Below are 16,915 nucleotides of genomic sequence, written 5' to 3'. Positions count from 1 at the left end.
TGACATTAGACAAGAAGTAAATGTTGAACCTATTACAAAGATAACTGAAAAATACCGACTGAACTGGAAAGCTCATTCTAACGTACGTCTTGAGAGAATAACTAAAGCAGTAATGCATTATTTATAACCCAGCCGCAAAGAGAGGTACAAGAGGCCTAATCCTTGAAGTCGATGATGATGATAAGATTAATGATAAAATCTGTTTTTAATAAGGTTTAAAATGCTTATTTCTTTTACTAATAATCCTATGGTACTTCACGATGTCAGGAAAATATTTACGTCATATACTTCCGCGACATCAAAAGATAAAGAAAAAGAATATTATATGACTGGTTTTGAACGCGGAGCGGAATAATGCGAACACACGTTTACTGTTGAGCAGTACGCTCCCGCCTCAGTTCTTTGTTCGAATGCGCGAGCGGAATGACAAAGTAGCGTCAAAAGATTAATCGTCACTTTGTCGGAAACATTCGAGTGTCGATACCTAAGCGAAAACAGGTATTTTATCCATTTATTTTGATCTTTCTGTCACCCTGCGCCAGAGAGCGTTCACATGAACGGAATGGTTGCAGAATGACAGCTGTGCGATAAAGATTTGAGAAATTTCTACATTTAATGTTTTTAGAAACTCCTATATTTCTCTTATTGTTGGCAAGGGATTTTGTCAGTTTCACTTACAAAATAATTAGACATTGCATCTCAGTTTCTTTTTGTGACACGTTCCTTCTTCTTTCGCCCGGGTTTGTGGCAGAAAATGAGTCTTTAAGTTGGTTACTTCCAGAATACAGTGTATTTTAGGTATATCAACAGCAAAACTTCATTTCAAATTCGTTGCTCGCTGGATCTCATGAAATTCTTTCGATAATATGTGAACAAAAACAGTTACATAATATTTTGTGAATGAAATTGTCAGACCAGACAAGAAAAAATGAGGCCTATAATTTAGAGCTAACTTTGTCGCTAGATCTGCTACTATCTCTGCCACTCTCACATTAAGATGTGACTTCATGAAGTGACTTCATAAACCTCACACGAAAATGAAGCATGGCCCACATCTTCGCACAGCGCGTCGCCATAGTGTGCAGTGCGGCACGTCATAGTTCGTAGCAGACAAACGTCAAAATATACCACTTATTTAGTCGAGAGTGGAAAGAGATTTGGCTCTCCTTCCAGTGGCAAAAACAATTTCGATCCGTAGCTTCACTCTGTATCCAAAAATTTCTGACCTAAAATGCACCAAGTGTAAACTCGTAAGCGGCAACAATTTACACTGCAAACTTCGCGAAACATTTTGCGTTATTTACTTAAGTTTGAAATATAAAAATAAGATAATATAGACAAGAGAGCCAGTTCACTATCAAGCTGCGATATTAGACTAGGAGGTGTGAAAGAATCAATTTTTTTATCTAATAGTTTTCTTAAACTAGCGGAGAATGCGCGCAAAACCCAAAACAGTGATTTTTAATTTTTTACGCGAAAAATAACAATGTTTGTGAGAAACTGGCTACAGAGACAGTTGCAGTGGAGAACGCGCGTGAAACCCAAAACCGCGGTTTTTAATTTTTTACGCAAAAATTAAAAGTTTTACTGAGGAACTAACTACAGACACGGACGTAGCTTTGCTTCGTATACACAAACGTTAGTTAAGTTGACTAAACCCACAACAATTTCATCACCCGAAAAGGACACGATGCCACATTACTTATATCGGCGTGTGTCACGCCACTGCTATGTACTTGCTACCTTACTCAGGTGGTCGTCCTGCTTATCTCGTTTCATTGCGTTTCTGCAAAGTTTTCATGTATTCTTTAATACAAATTAAACCGAGTACTTGTTCATCAATTTCGCAGCGTTCCGTAACTGTTGCTTACGGCATCACAGATGAGGCTTCTCCCAACCAATGCATCTAGACGTTTTTTGCATGTTCGTAGTCCGATGGAATATGCTCCTGAAGCAGATGTACCTTTATAAGCTAACAACACGACACATTTTACATTTTAACGTGAGCTGTGGCGCGCCATGTCCACTACAGTGGACAGCCGTCATCGGCTGTGTTTGGACTCGGTCCTACGTGTGCCCCACTGCTGAGCTCGTGACACTGGTAGGCGGCCAGAAGACGCGTGGCTACGGTGGCGAGCACGAAACGGAAACGAGCGGCGGCCTTGGCTGTTTCTGTGAGCAGTGACTGCTGTTGCCTAGTCGTACTGCTGTGTAGGTAACGAGTTTTCATGCGACTTTGGGTTGGATTTTTATAGTTTTTGAAAAGCATTATACATTTGTCCACTCAAGTGGACATCGTGCATCACATCTACATCTACATGATTACTCTGCTATTCACAATAGAGTGCCTGGCAGAGGGTTAAGCGAACCATCTTCAAGCTGTCTCTGTACCGTGCATGCGGGGAAAAAAAACACTTAAATTTTTCTGTGCACGCCCTGATTTCTCTTATTTTACCGTATTGATCATTTCTCCCTATGTAGGTGGGTGGCAACAGAATATTTTCGGAAGCGGAGGAGAAAACTTGAGATTGAAATTTCGTGAGAAGATACCATCGCAACGAAAAACAATTAAAAATGATTGCCACTCAAATTCACGTATCATCTCTGTGGCACTATCTCTCCTATTTCGCGATAGTACGAAACGAGCTGCCCTTCTTTGAACTTTCTCGATGTCATTCGTTAGTCCCACCTGATGCGGATCCCATACTGCACAACAATACTCCATTATAGGACGGAGTAGCGTGGCGTAAGCCGTCACTTGAGTAGACCTGTTGCATCTTCTAAGTGTTATGCCAATGAATCGCAGTCCTTGGTTTTCATTATCTATATGATCGTTCCAATTTAGGTTATTTGTATTTGTAATCCCTAAGTATTTAGTTGAATTCAGATTCGTGTGACTTACCGCGTAATCGAAATTTAGCGGATTTCTTTTAGTACTCATGTGAATAACTTCACACTTTTCCTTACTCAGGGTCAATTGCCGCTTTTCCCACCGTACAGATATCTTATCTAAATCATTTTGCAATTCGTCTTGGTCATCTGATGACTTTACAAGACGGTAAATGACAGCATCATCTGCAAACAATCTAAGACGGCTACTCAGATTGTCTCCTATGTTGTTAATATAGATCAGGAACAATAGAGTGCCTGTAACCCTTCCTTGGGGAACGCCGGATATTACTTCTGCTTTACTCGATGACTTCCCGTCTATTATTACGAACTGTAACCTTTCTGACATGAAATTACGAACGCAGTCGCACAACTGAGGCGATATTCCATAGGTACGAGATTTGGTTAGAAGACGCTTGTGATGAAGGTCTTGAAAGCCTTCTGGAAATCTAAAAATATGGAATCAATTTGACATCCCCTGTCGACAGCAGTCATTACTTCATGAGTATAAAGAGCTAGTTGTGTTTCACAAGAACGATATTTTCTGAATCCGTGGTATGTGTCAATAAATCGTTTTGTTCGAGGTAATTCATAATGGTAGAACACAGTATATGTTCCAAAACCCTACTGCAAATCAATTTTAGTGATATGGGCCTGTAATTTAGCGGATTACTCCTACTTCCCTTTTTGGGTGTTGGTGTGACTTGAACAATTTTCCAGTCTTTAGGTATGGATCCTTCTGTGAGCGAGCGGTGGTATATAATTGCTAAATATAGAGCTATTGTATCAGCATACTCTCAAAGGAACCTGACTGGTATACAAATTGGACCAGAGGCCTTGCCTTTATTAAGTGATTTATGCTGCTTTGCTACACCACAGATATCTGCTTCTATGTTTCACAACTTGCCAGTTGTTCTTGGTTGGAATCCAGGAATATTTACTTCGTCTTCTTTGGTCAAGGAGTTTCGGAAAACCGTGGTCAACAACTCTGCTTTAGAGGCACTGTCATCAGTGACTTCACCGTTGTTATCGCGTAATGAAGGTATTGATTACGTCTTGCCACTTCTGTGCTATATTTATGACCAGAATCTCTTTGGGTTTTCTGTCAGATTCAGAGACAGAGTTTCTTTGTGCATATTATTAAAAGCAACTCTCATTGAAGTACGCGCTATACTTCGAACTGCTGCAAAATTTTGCCAATATTGAGGATTATGCGTTCTTTTAAATTTGGTATGCTTTTTTCGTTACTTCTGCAACAGCGATCTGACACGATTTGTGTCATCACTTATTAATCAATGTGGTGTATATCTCTGAATTGCCGTCGGTTCTAACTCTTTGAAATCATTCCACATAATGAGATCGGAAGGAGTGAAGGCTGTCTCTTAAAAAAGCGTTAAGAGCATTTTTATCAGTTTTATTAAAAAGACGTAGTTGGTTGGTTGTAGGTGTTACGGTAACCAGCCTAGCAGCAACTGCCTTGTGGTCGCTGATCCCTGTAATAGAGGTCTTACTTGACTGTTCGTTATATGGCACTTTCCTCATATAGTGGCACCTGCCGACGTGACTGAAATGCACATTATTGAGTAGAAACATTTTAGTGATCATCGATGCGTGGTTCCAGTGGCAGATCTCTTTGTGTCATTTTCGTTTCTCTCAATTTCACAACGTAATTCGAGATCGTTATGACATTACCGTCACTAAATGGTTCAAATGGCTCTGAGCACTATGGGACTTAACTTCTGAGGTCTTCAGTCCCCTAGAACTTAGAACTACTTAAACCTAACTAACCTAGGGACATCACACACATCCATGCCCGAGGCAGGATTCGAACCTGCGACCGTAGCGGTCGCGCGGTTCCAGACTGTAGCGCCTAGCACCGCTCGACCACCCTGGCCGGAGTCACTAAATGGTTTGATAATTCGTGTTGCTCCAGCTTGTGCAGCTGTCCGACCGATATTCCAAGCTGAACACTGGAGCGAAAAACAGAAGCAAATAATCAATATGTCTCGGCCCTTCTCTCTTCAGTACTGCAACAGTCATATGGGAGATTCGATATTATGGATCAATGCCAAGCATTAAATGTCCACAGACGTCGAAACAGGAGATGGCACTTGTGCATTTTCTTTCATTTCATTGACGTAGCTATGGTAAACTGCTGGCTTCTTCACAAGCAGTTTGAGAATGAAATTGAAATTCTTGTCTACAAAGCATTAGTAGCCAGCACGCTCATAAACGTTGAAAATAAACGAGAGGGAGACCCCACAGACACACCACAACAAAGAACAGGAGGCCCGCTTCTAGAGCGGCCGAGTAAATCCGATTTTATGAGGGAAATCATAGGTCAAAACTAATGGACGTCAAGAATGCGACACGACAGCGCATGCAAAAGAATGACTAAATGCGTTTGTTTAAATGTAAGGAGCCGTCGTGTCCTACCTGCTTTGAGAATTTCCATGTAAGAACAGCAGAAAACTGAATTTGTGCTGAAGTCCTCAAAACATAGATAAGGGAGAGATCCGTGCAGCATTTGCATAGGAAAGAATGGGTCAGACCAAGGTCCTGTAGGTGTAGAGAGCAGTGAAGAGGTGCAATTTCGGCCTGTCAGTAATTTTAGCCTGTTATGGGCTTTGTGTTGCGTGATTAGCGGATGAGATTTTCAACTTAGTTGCCAGTCTATGATTAGTCCAAAGTATGTTAGTGTTTTAGTTAATTGGAGAGAACGGTCTTAAATGGTTAATTGGAAGTCATGGATGTAGAAAGTGTGGGTGGTTATCCTGTAATTGTTGCCTGGGTTTTGGAAGGATCGATCTTGGGGAGCCACTGGTTACAACAGGAAATAAACTGATTGAGGTGGATTTAAAGGGATCGTTGCAATTTCTTGAATATGGGACATAGGGCAAGGAAAGTGATGTAATTAGCTTACTGAAGAAGGTAGACTGCTGGAGGCGGTTTGAGCATACTGGCTGGCACTGTAGAGCAGGTAAAGGAAAGGGAGAGAGAACAGAGGCTTGGGACACCCATGCAGCGGAATGGAAGGTACAGGAACTGATGTTACTAATAATGACAAAGGATGGGGCATTAGAAAGGAAACGCGCAATAAAGCGGACACAATTAATTCGAAGTGCGTATGTCTGAAATTTGAAAAGTAGACTAAATGCCTTACATGGTCGTAGGCTTTCTCTAGGCCGAAGGAGACAAAAAATAGCAGATTTACGACTGCTGAGCAGATGGGATAGGAGGTGGGCGAGGTGCAGGGGCTATTTAAAAATGTATGTGGTACATTGTACAAGTGCTGGAAAGCTCGATTCACGGGTGGGACAGTGGTATTTCTGTGTTTGTGCACGGTAGGGAACAGGGAGCAGACAAAGGGAGGGTTATTCGGGATGCGAAGTAGTCAGCTCTGCTAAGGTTGTCAGGTAAGGTGCTGGTAGTGAGGGATGGAGTCAGTGGGAGATGCTTTCCAGTATTTGGAAGAATTGTAGCATCTGCATGTCTGGCGAGTCCCTACTGTTCTTTTTTCTGCTTAGAGTTGATTTCTGATGTGTCCGTTTCTGCCAGTGTCATGTGAGTATTTCCTCGACAAAGAATGAGCGTTATAATAGATAGGATTCTCAGAGAAGGTGTAGAGCTTATGGAGGAAGTGTGGGTCGATAAGGATATATAGCCTTGGCAGGGATATGGGCGGATATACTGTATGACCAGGTCTGCTACAGGAATCCAGTGGCGTGGGAGATATTGTCAGGTTAGGGGGTCGCTTCCAATCTGGGTATCTGTGGATTACCAGTCAGCATTCTAGTTGGCATGGGAGTAGTGTTGGATGAAGATTTTGACGGAGGGCATGAGGACGAGGTAGTGAGGAAAACAGGTAGATAATAACTTGCAACTTGTTTGAGGACTTCTGCAGAGAGGCACGCAAGGACATTGGGTGTTTATAGGCTGACATGTGGACTGCTGTGGTTTTCAGAATGTTAATGCTGTGAGACAAGAAAAACCACTGTGGGAGTTCTTACAGACGACCAATCATGGATGTTGATTTCAATGGCGATAATATAGATGAAAAGGGTATGGTCAGTGTGGGCAATGCATGGGATGATTCAGTCAGATGTACATAGTAACACAGGTAACAATTAGGGTTTTGAAGAAGAGGCTGAGAATAAGGTGTTCAGCAGGAGTATTGAATATAGGCTGCGGCCAAACAGGGATATTCTTCTGGTGGCTGAGTGCAGCTCCACCTCTACTCAGGGGAAGAGGATTATCCGTTCAGTGGATGATGTAGGAAGAGGTTCGGATTGTGTGATGGGGTTGGAGGAATGTTTCATTTAGGAGAAGGTATGGACATTGTGTTGGGGTGGGGTATGCATTAAAAGGGGTTTATTTATGGGAAGGATGCTGTATTGCTGTTATCTCCTGATGAGAGGCTAGGGAGAGGGCTGCATGGATGAGAGATGGATAGGTTTAAATCAGGATGTCGAGACGAATAAAAAAAATGTGCACTTGGTTTCAGGAGGAGGTGGCTTGGATACTGAGGTGTAATATTGAGTCGGCAGCATGAGAAAAATTTTGTAGAGTATATGGTTTTTTTTTAGTGATGGACATTTTGAAGGCCAATGGGGAGGAATGTGAAATCTTCAGCAGTGGGAGCTGAACGGAAACAATTATTGAGATGGATAGCACAATCAATTGGAGAGACAGGTGCAGTAAATTCTGGTTTCACGAGTGGGACTTAGCTTTTCATTTTGTGAAGTAGGTAGGGTAGATGTCATTGCAGGTGTTGTAGGTGAGAGGGAAGGCGAGGTTTGGACGTTATTTAAGAAAATGAGAAGCTTTACAATGAGAGTGGGTGAGCGAATACTTTGCACTCGTAAGTGAGGTGGGCATTATGAAGGAGGCACTTTTGGCAACAAAGGTATTTAGAAGGTTTGATTTTATGACAGTGGTTGCAGACCAGGGCTCCCTCTGTAATGAGATGGTCAGTGGTGGGAGCAGATTCTGTGACTCGTGTGAGAAGATGAGACCTGAATCATTGTAGACATGGAAGGCAGTGCGGATTTCTGAGACAGGATGGAAATTCAAATCGGAGACCAGCGTCTATGTTGTGATCTCAGAGCCATTCTTTGTTATCACAGCAGTGAGGGTGAAGGGGTGGGGAGGACGCCGAGGGTGTTTGGATCTGGAGGCAGTGTTAAAAGGAGTGAGGGGGGCTTGATGTGTGAATTTTGAGTAGGAGTTCTGAGTGGAAGTTGGGATTTATGGCCTTGAAGCCCTGGATCTGAATATTTATGGATTTGGGTGATAGGAATATGAGAGATGTGCTTTCTGATTTGGATAGTGAGGGATTCGGTATTTAGGTCTTTGGGGTCGGGGTGGAGGATGAATGTGTGAACAGGTAGGGAAAAAGGTGGAACGGCAGCGAGGGTTGAGGAATTGGCGAAGGTGGGATATGTCTCGGTGGTGGTCCTTCCAATTTGCTTTAGTTGGTGCAGGTGCTTGTTGACTTGAGGGCAGGTATTGTGGCTTCTGGTATTTCCACAGCAGCACAGTAAGATGTTACATTTGCCGGCGTTGGAGCGGAGGAAGTGGCTGGTGTGGGATAATTTGGAAGTGGGTGATAGGTAAAGGAAATGGTAGAAGGTGGGGAAAAACTCGTGCTAATCGTAGTGTAGGAGAAGCAAGTCACTGCCATTGCAGATTAGACTATGGGAAGATGAGTGTGGACAGAGGGAGGTCGATTGGCGGAAGTGCTCCATGTAGTGAAGGCAGGAACAAGGGAAAGAGTGATACGAATTTTTGAAGTACTAAGAGTGTCCACAGTTGGCCAAGGGTTATTGGCGACAAAGTGTCGCCGAGATGGCAGCAGCAACGTCTGGAAAAATGTGTTAATGACGATAATAGATGAAGGTGGTGGCGATGGCAACAATGAAGACAGAGGTGGCAAATCAAATGCAGCGGCGGAAGTGGCGAGATGTGAGGTAGCTGCAGCAGTGAGACGCAAGATGAGTGCTGCGAGTTGACTACTGGATGTGGCGAGGGCTGCGATGACAACGACAACGATTCACGGGACGAGATGTAGAGGAGGAGGGTGACGGCGAACTGACGCACACACAGAAGATACAAAACACACAAAAGGCTAATACACCAACCAGTCCATAGGGAACAAGAAGTAATGACATAACCTAGCTAGTCTACATAACAGCAGCTGAAGAATTCCAACCGTCAAATGATGTGGAAAGAATGCGGTATGTAGGCAGGTGGCCACGTTCACTCGGCTGGCACTGCCACTGTTCGCTGGCCTGTTAGACGACTCTAGGTAATTCTTGGCGGTACATCAAATCGCCTCGTGCCGGCCTCTGCTTCGTGGGCAACCTGCATCTTTTATGTGCACACGCCGTCACCTTTTATGGAGATGTGCTCATGTCGAGTCATGCTTCCGACATTGCTCCTAATCTTGGACAATCTTAATGTCTGTTTATTATTGCACGTTTATTTATTATGACACTGCTCTCTGGGTAGCTACAACTTCTGTCTTGCTAGAAGCTCGTTACAAATTTCAATAAGCGTTTTCTCCCGCTAGCGCGCAGTGACGTGTAGATTGGTGCTGGCGCTATGATTATTTTGGCTTCCTTAATGGAGAGCTGTTCCGGTAGATTCAGGTTTTGCTTTGGTGATTCTGTACTGTGACCGATGCAGCGTGATTCCAAATGTGGAATACATGGACTGGAAATTACTGAAAATGAATCAGTGAATTTCTGCCCGCATTCTGTAAGTATGTTCTTACTCAACCTTCAAGCATGTTGTAATTTGATCTTTTAAGAGCTTGTATCCTTGATCACGTGTTGGATCAAGATCGGATACTGAAATCTGGCTTGTGTTTCCTGTGCAAGAAATTTGTACTCTTCAATCGAGTGCCAACTGATGATAATTTTTGTCTTATCTTCTAATAGTTCAAATTCCCTAGGTTCTTTTAATGGTTACCATTCTGGTGTCTCACAAATCAGTCTTCATCCTCCAAAATATTTTCAGCAGTGTTCGTCATGTTTTCAACAACTGCACGACTTCGGAATTTGCCAGGTGAACCCAACAGTTGATGGTACAATCAGATCTAGTTAAGGCTGTCAACACGTGTGGTCAGAGCAATTAATAGTTAAATTACAGTTGCAGTTCCCTTAGGCGATGGCAGTATTGGCGCAACACATTGCACCCACGGAATGCCTTTTGTTTTCAAGGGACAATGACGTAACACTCTGTTAAAGTCCTGTCTTCTGAGGAGGAGATCAGTATTTAACGTCCCGTCCTTAGAGGCGGAGCACGAGCTCGGATTAAGGAAGGAATCATCCCGGCATTTACCTGAAGGAGTTTAGGGAAATCACGGAAAACGTAAATCAGGGTGGCCTGACGCGGGTTTTGAACCGTCGTCCTCCCGAATGCGAGTCCAGTGTGCTAACCACTGCACCACCTCGCTCGGTTCTGTCTTCTGAGATGTCATCATAATTTTCCATTTTAATATTTGATGTCGTAAGCATGACGTGAAGGCTTATTCAACGCAACACTTTAATATTTTCGACATTAATTTCAGGAAGGAGTGGTGGCAGTACAGACAGGGAGATGTGGTCTGCTGTAGGTGACCGCGAGACCGCGGCGCTGGCAGAAGCAGCTGAGTTTCTGAGAGTGAAGCCAGAACAGACTTCGCTGTCGAGAATACACACCCTCCAGGACACGGTCAGACGCTGCAGACAAAGGCGTCTCTGACTTAGAGCGGGGCACAGAGGCCGAGTTGAACTTGGAATTTTCAGTCACCGCTGCAGCTGTCTTCTACACTCACACAGTTTAAGAGAAGTAAGCATGCGCCCTCCCTGCTGCCACCAGGATGAGGGAATTGCAGTTAGTTAATTTGCATCAGGATTTCATTTCGTTGATCTAATTTTGCCATCCAGCTTCTAATTGCATCCGTCAGCCACTTGCGCGGAACTTGTAACATTATGTGATTGCCTTATCATTTTAAATCATTCACTAATCGAGCAGTCGCTCGGCAACAGCTACAGTTAGCAAATAATGTTGCGAGAATGCAAAAGGTGAACGACCTGTGACGTAACTTGTTTATTGTCGAAGCGCCGTCAGACATGCAATGAGTTACTGACTTTGAAAACCGCGGCGCGAAAAACGGACAGAAGAAGAACACTTTTTCACATTTCTTTTTTTATGTACGAGATATTCTCGATGAACAGTTACTCATTCTTCTCTTGTCTCTTGTAACTTGTGTCGGATGCGCATGTCTCGGCGCCGTATTATTATTATGGTTAAAAATAAAATTATTTTAGTGTAAAGTAAAAGTGCAATACTGCATAGCAGTAAATTTATTGTGCGACGTATATGTGAAAACGTCAAAGCAATTATTGTCATTACCAGAAAAGAAGTGCCAGTCAAAACGGCATCCATGTTAAATTTTTCATTGCAGTGTAAGTTCTTCTATTAATTGCCATAAATTCAGATTTTATGGAATTGGTGTATGGACTATTTATTTAGTGTAGAATCTATGACTCACTCCTTCATGAAGTTATTTAATTTTCTTTATGTTTCTGCCAAATAGAGTGTTGACAGTCACGAATTCTTTCGTCGAAATCGGACGGAAGTTGTATGCGGCGAAATATTTTCTCCGCTCCACATTCTACTGGTAAATGCATGATAAACTACTGTCCCTTAGGAAATTCATGTTGAGCTATCCAAAAGTAATTATATTTTGAATAGGCATTTACTCTCCTCTGCAATGCAACTTCCGACTGATCAGACGATCCAACAAGAGGCAGCCGCACACGGTCGGCGTTCGTAAATATACTTCCACCGCTGATTATAGCTATATGTTGCAGCACAAAAGAAACATATTGTTATAATTAGCGACTACGAACGGGGACGTTTATAACGTATGTTTATGTATACACATTACGTAAACATATCGTTAGAATTGGCGCCCGAACAGGGACACGAATAAAAAAACTCAAAGGAATAAAAATTTATATAAGATACGCATTGTGGGAATATTCACAAAGAATTGTAGCTAATCTTGTGCTTTTTATTTGTTGCATGGCATCAAACACCATCCAATAAAATTTCCATTGGGCGGAAGAAACGAGATATTCAGAGTAAATTACGGAAGAGAGATTTTTTTGGAACCGAATTTGTGCGAAAATCTAGTTGCAACGCCCAAGGCAGTCATCAGTAACGTAAGTTAAAATTTCGTTAGCCGTAGCCAAGCTTCCTTAATTTCATCCGACATTAATCAATTTGTGACGATCTTTAGTAGTTGCAGTAAAAATTTGCTTTGAATTCAGTAGATTGCATTTAGTAGATTGGTAATTTCTTTAAGTATTGTTTAAACCCCATTGTTGTGTATTGCATATCATTTGTTTTTAAATGTCCGCTGCCTGTTCACGGAGCTGACCAGCCTTAGTTTTCATTTATTTTGACCATTGTGCAGCCATACTTTCTTTTCGGTCCAGAATAGTCTCTTGTTCTCGTGACTCCCGACATTCCGATCTTGTGACGTAGCGGTGACAACCGACTCGCAACCTATAAATTACATCTCTGTCAACAGCTGAAGGACGTAGCTCAAACGAACTTCATTGACTTACAGTTTTTAAATAAGTGAGCTATGGCAGACGATAAAATGTCATCACTAGATTCAAATGAACAGAACGAAACGAGTGAAGTGTCGCGTCGCTTACGGTCCCGCAGAGTAATTAGTAGGGCTGAGACACCAATCGAAACAATTGTAGAAAGTGAAGTGGGAAATCTTACGGACTTTGGTGTCTCACACCATAATGTTACCGGTACTGAACTAGACAATGCCAGCATAGTTTCTGCCACTTGTAGTCGTAGCCATATACCGGTTACAAGGGAGGCAGGTGAAAGCAATTCAGGGGTAGTGACAGACGATGTATTCAAACAGCTACTGAGTCAAATAAGTCAAATGATGCAGAACGGAAATCGCCAATTGAAAGAGGAAACTCGCCAAATGGTGAATTCCATTAAAAATGATTTGAAAGACGAAAATAGACAAATGTTAGCCTCGCTTGAAGATAAATTTTCTACAGTAATTGAAGATAAACTTTCTACAGTAAGCGAAGAAATAAAAACTGTTAGTGAAAATGTAGCCAAAGAAGTAGCAAAGCAAGTTAAGGATGCTGTTTCTCAAATGCGAAGTGGAATAATTTTCGAAGTGAATGACACTTTAGCTACCATGCACAGCGATACAGCTGACATCCGAAACACAACCAAGAATCTCGACTCCACCGTAACCACGGTTAATCACAGATTAGACAGAGTAACTACGCAGGTAGAAAAAGTAACCGAGGGAATGTCAAACTTGACTCTGAAAACTGAAACGAAAGTAAAGGAGACGCTAGATAGTCATGAGAGAGAATTTAGAGAAAAGTATGAGAACTTGATTGCTGGAAAGAACAAATTTGTCGAAGATAAAATTAACAAAGACCTAGTAGAGACTGTGAAAGCAACCTCTCTTGGTATCTTGTCAGCTCCTGGAAGCTCCGGAGATACCGTAATGTCTGAACTCGGTAGCATTAGGCGTACCCTTCAGCAAGAATTACCAAATTGGAAGCAAGAGGTCACGGAACAGCTAAATAACCTGAAGGCACAAGTAAGTAGTAATTCGCGAATACAGAGACCGAATTATCCTAACTCGTTAGCCTCAGAGGAAGAAGATAAATTATTTCGGCACTTCCGAGTACCTGTTGTAACTAAGGAATGTCAAACTTGACTCTGGAAACTGAAACGAAAGTAAAGGAGAGGCTAGATAGTCATGAGAGAGAATTTAGAGAAAAGTATGAGAACTGGATTGCTGGAAAGGAGAAATTTGTCGATGAACACACTTCACCACTACATATTCCAGTTAGTCGCCGAAACCAAAAATCTGATTCAGTAGTAAAAATGATGAAGGAAGAAAGCATGATAAAGCATCAAGTTTTTCAAACCTTTAACCCGGAAAAACGAAATATCCACCCAATTGTTTTTCTTCGTGGATTCTCTGGAATTTTTCCAAATTCGTGGACTGATAGACAGCGTATCCAATTTGTTACCGGATATGTAGGTGGCGAATCGGCAATATGGGGAACCGAAATGGTTGATAAGTGTCAAACGTATGAGGAATTTGAGAATTGTTTCCTCAGCAAATTTTGGAGCGAAGGTGTTCAGAAGCGCCTTCGTAAAGAAGTCTATAATGCAGAACAATTTGACCCCAGGAATAGTAGCCTGAGAAAGTACTTCGAAAAATATCTTGGCAAAATCAGGTATTGGGATAACCCTATCAATAGTAAAGATGTAATTATGATTCTCAAGTGTAAATTACCCATTTCGATTCGTGAAAAGCTGATAGCCATACCAGATGATGATCCAGATACCTTTGTGTCGATATTAGATTCTCTAGACCTGATCTATGAGGACATGAGAGCTAACAAACCGCGGATTCCTCCGCACAGTTCTTGGCCACAACATTACGAGAGTAACGGCTATGAAAAGCCAGGGAACGGTTACAAAAATAGTAAAGATTGGAAAAATGGAAATATAGGCAATGGGTATCCGCACAAAAGGAATAGACATAATCAACACAACCGATTCAATCCCGTGTATAACACGACTGGTAACAAGTGCGGCAATCAACCGTACAAGCACAAGTTTGGAAATGGTTTCAGTCAAAAAGGTTGGCAACAGCAGAGCGGATCGCAATGGAATGCACCGTACTCGCATGTACCGTACTCGCGCAGCCAACTCTCAAATTACGGGCAGCAACAAACAGCTGATAACGCCCACTCATACCAATACAACTCCGCGCCTGGTAAAAATCAAGCGCAGGGAATGTACAGAAACACACAGTTTAACGGCAAACCACAGTGTGAAGGTGGATTTCACAGTAACAATTCCCGAAATAATAATAGTAATAAAAATCATCAGACCCCGCGAAGGCATTACAATTCCCCTGTATTTTTCGCAAACGCGGAAGACAGTAACATGTATTGGACACCAGAACAAACGCAGCAACATTTTGACACAAGGTTTGTGCATAACAGTAATTTTGTTCCTCAGTGTTCTCATAATGTCAGATTGGTCGAACTTTCTAATGATGAAGGCCAATCAAAACCACACAAGCAGGAAAACTAAGTTCAGCATCTGAAAGCTCCCTAAATGATGCTGTGAGACAGAATGGAGGCGACCACTTCGACGGAGAGACTAACCATAACGTACTTGTACTGAGATACAATGACGGGATTGACATGAGACAAGAATTATTACAAGAGGAAGAGACGACTGACGGTGATGAACCGATAGATGACCATGTGCAAGCTATGACAAAACTTCCTATAGCCGGAATTTTGACAACTGTAACCCTAGATAGAGGTGCAAATATTAATGCTATATCCTTATGTTTCTATAAGCAAATTAGTACATTAATCAAAATTCCAACATTACCCGTCCAAGGATGTTCAATAACAGGAGCCATGGGCTCCCAGACACAAAAGGTCAGTATACAAGCTTGGGTACCACTGGAGATTCAATCAATACCCATAAAATGTATTTTCCTCGTTGTCAAGAATTTGGCAGTGCCATGTCTCTTGGGAATGGATTTTCTACGACGATATAGACCCCGACTAGATCATTATATAGGCATTTGCACACTGTTAGTACAGCAAAGAGAAGTTGCACTGGAGTTAGTGAAAGAAAGAGTAAAAAACTTTGGCACTTGTAATAGCATTAGATTACAAAGGATAGGCAGAAAACCTCCTTGTCGTAATCATTTCAATTTGTATTATGCTAACTGTGATACATTTAGTGACACAATAACAGTCAGTGACTTACCCTCTCAGGAGGAAATAACCAATAAGACTACAGAATCAACAGAGTTATCCGAACCTCAGCGACAGGAATTATTCAGTTCGTTGTCACACTATATCAACGTGTTTTCAAAACGACCCGGTATTATAAAAGACTATGAATATACTATGGAAGTGGTGCCGCACCAAACTTTCTGTCGCCGACATATCCCATACCGTATGCAAGAAGGGAAGCAGTTCGTAATGAAATTAAGAAAACGCTGAACTGGAAAGTCATAGAGTATTCTAATTCGCCATATAGTAGCCCCTTGTTGACGATTTTGAAACGATAACACCGTACGACTCGTACTTGACGCACGAAACGTAAATAAAATTGTTGTGCCAGTACGAACGAGACCTGAAGCGATTGAATAACACCTTCAGAGATTTTATGGAATTAAATATTTGAGTGGAATAGATATGAAAATGTCATTTTGGCAAGTGAGACTAAATCTTAACTCACGAAAGTATACGGCATTTATCTTCGCCGGCAGATCCTATCAATTTCAGGTCATGCCTTTTGGATTGAATGTTAGTTCTGGAGTATTCATCTCTGCCTTAGATCATGTTCTTGGTCCAGATCTTATTGATGAAGTCACTCTCTACGTTGATGATCTTTTAATTGCCACTAAAACCTGGGAAGGCCACGTTGAACTAATACAGAAAGTGTTTCAGCGATTCCTGGAATACGGAGTCATTGGCAACTTGCAAAAGTCACACTTTGGCCGAGCCAAAAAAAAAAATCACATTCTTCTGACGGAATCCGTCCTGATCCGGCTAAGCTAAGTGCAATTAAAAATTTTCCTATCCCATCTTCAAAACGACAACTTAAAGGTTATCTTGGACTCGCTTCATTCTTCAGAAGATTTTTACCAAAGCAAGTAATGAACAACCCTGATTTATTGAAATTGTTAAAGAAAAATACTCAGTGGAATTGGACTAATGACTGTCAGAAGGCATTCCTCGATGTCAAGGAAGCTTTGTTAAATAGCAACATTCGTTATCATCCAGAAAGGGAAAAGGAATTTTGTGTGGCATCTGACGCAAGTTTTCAGGGATTAGGTGCATGTCTCTTCCAGATCCATGAAACCAATGGAAAACCAGACATCAGAGTAATTAGTTTTGCTAGTAGGGTTCTTACAGAAACTGAA

The 16,915-nt window shown here is 41.9% G+C and overlaps 1 long non-coding RNA gene across 1 annotated transcript in view; it reads left to right on the top strand.

Moving 5' to 3' along the window:
• Window positions 1–10,636: 10,636 nt before the first annotated feature.
• Window positions 10,637–16,915, top strand: part of LOC126266806 (uncharacterized) — a 36,717-nt gene continuing 30,438 nt past the window's right edge. Inside the window, exons 1-2 of the long non-coding RNA XR_007548927.1 lie at window positions 10,637–10,722; window positions 12,008–12,104. This is a non-coding gene — a long non-coding RNA (uncharacterized LOC126266806). The remainder of the gene's footprint in view (window positions 10,723–12,007; window positions 12,105–16,915) is intronic.

This window comes from Schistocerca gregaria, chromosome 4, assembly GCF_023897955.1.
Source record: "Schistocerca gregaria isolate iqSchGreg1 chromosome 4, iqSchGreg1.2, whole genome shotgun sequence".
Lineage (NCBI taxonomy): Eukaryota > Metazoa > Arthropoda > Insecta > Orthoptera > Acrididae > Schistocerca > Schistocerca gregaria.
This window is presented reverse-complemented; position numbering and strand designations above follow the sequence as displayed.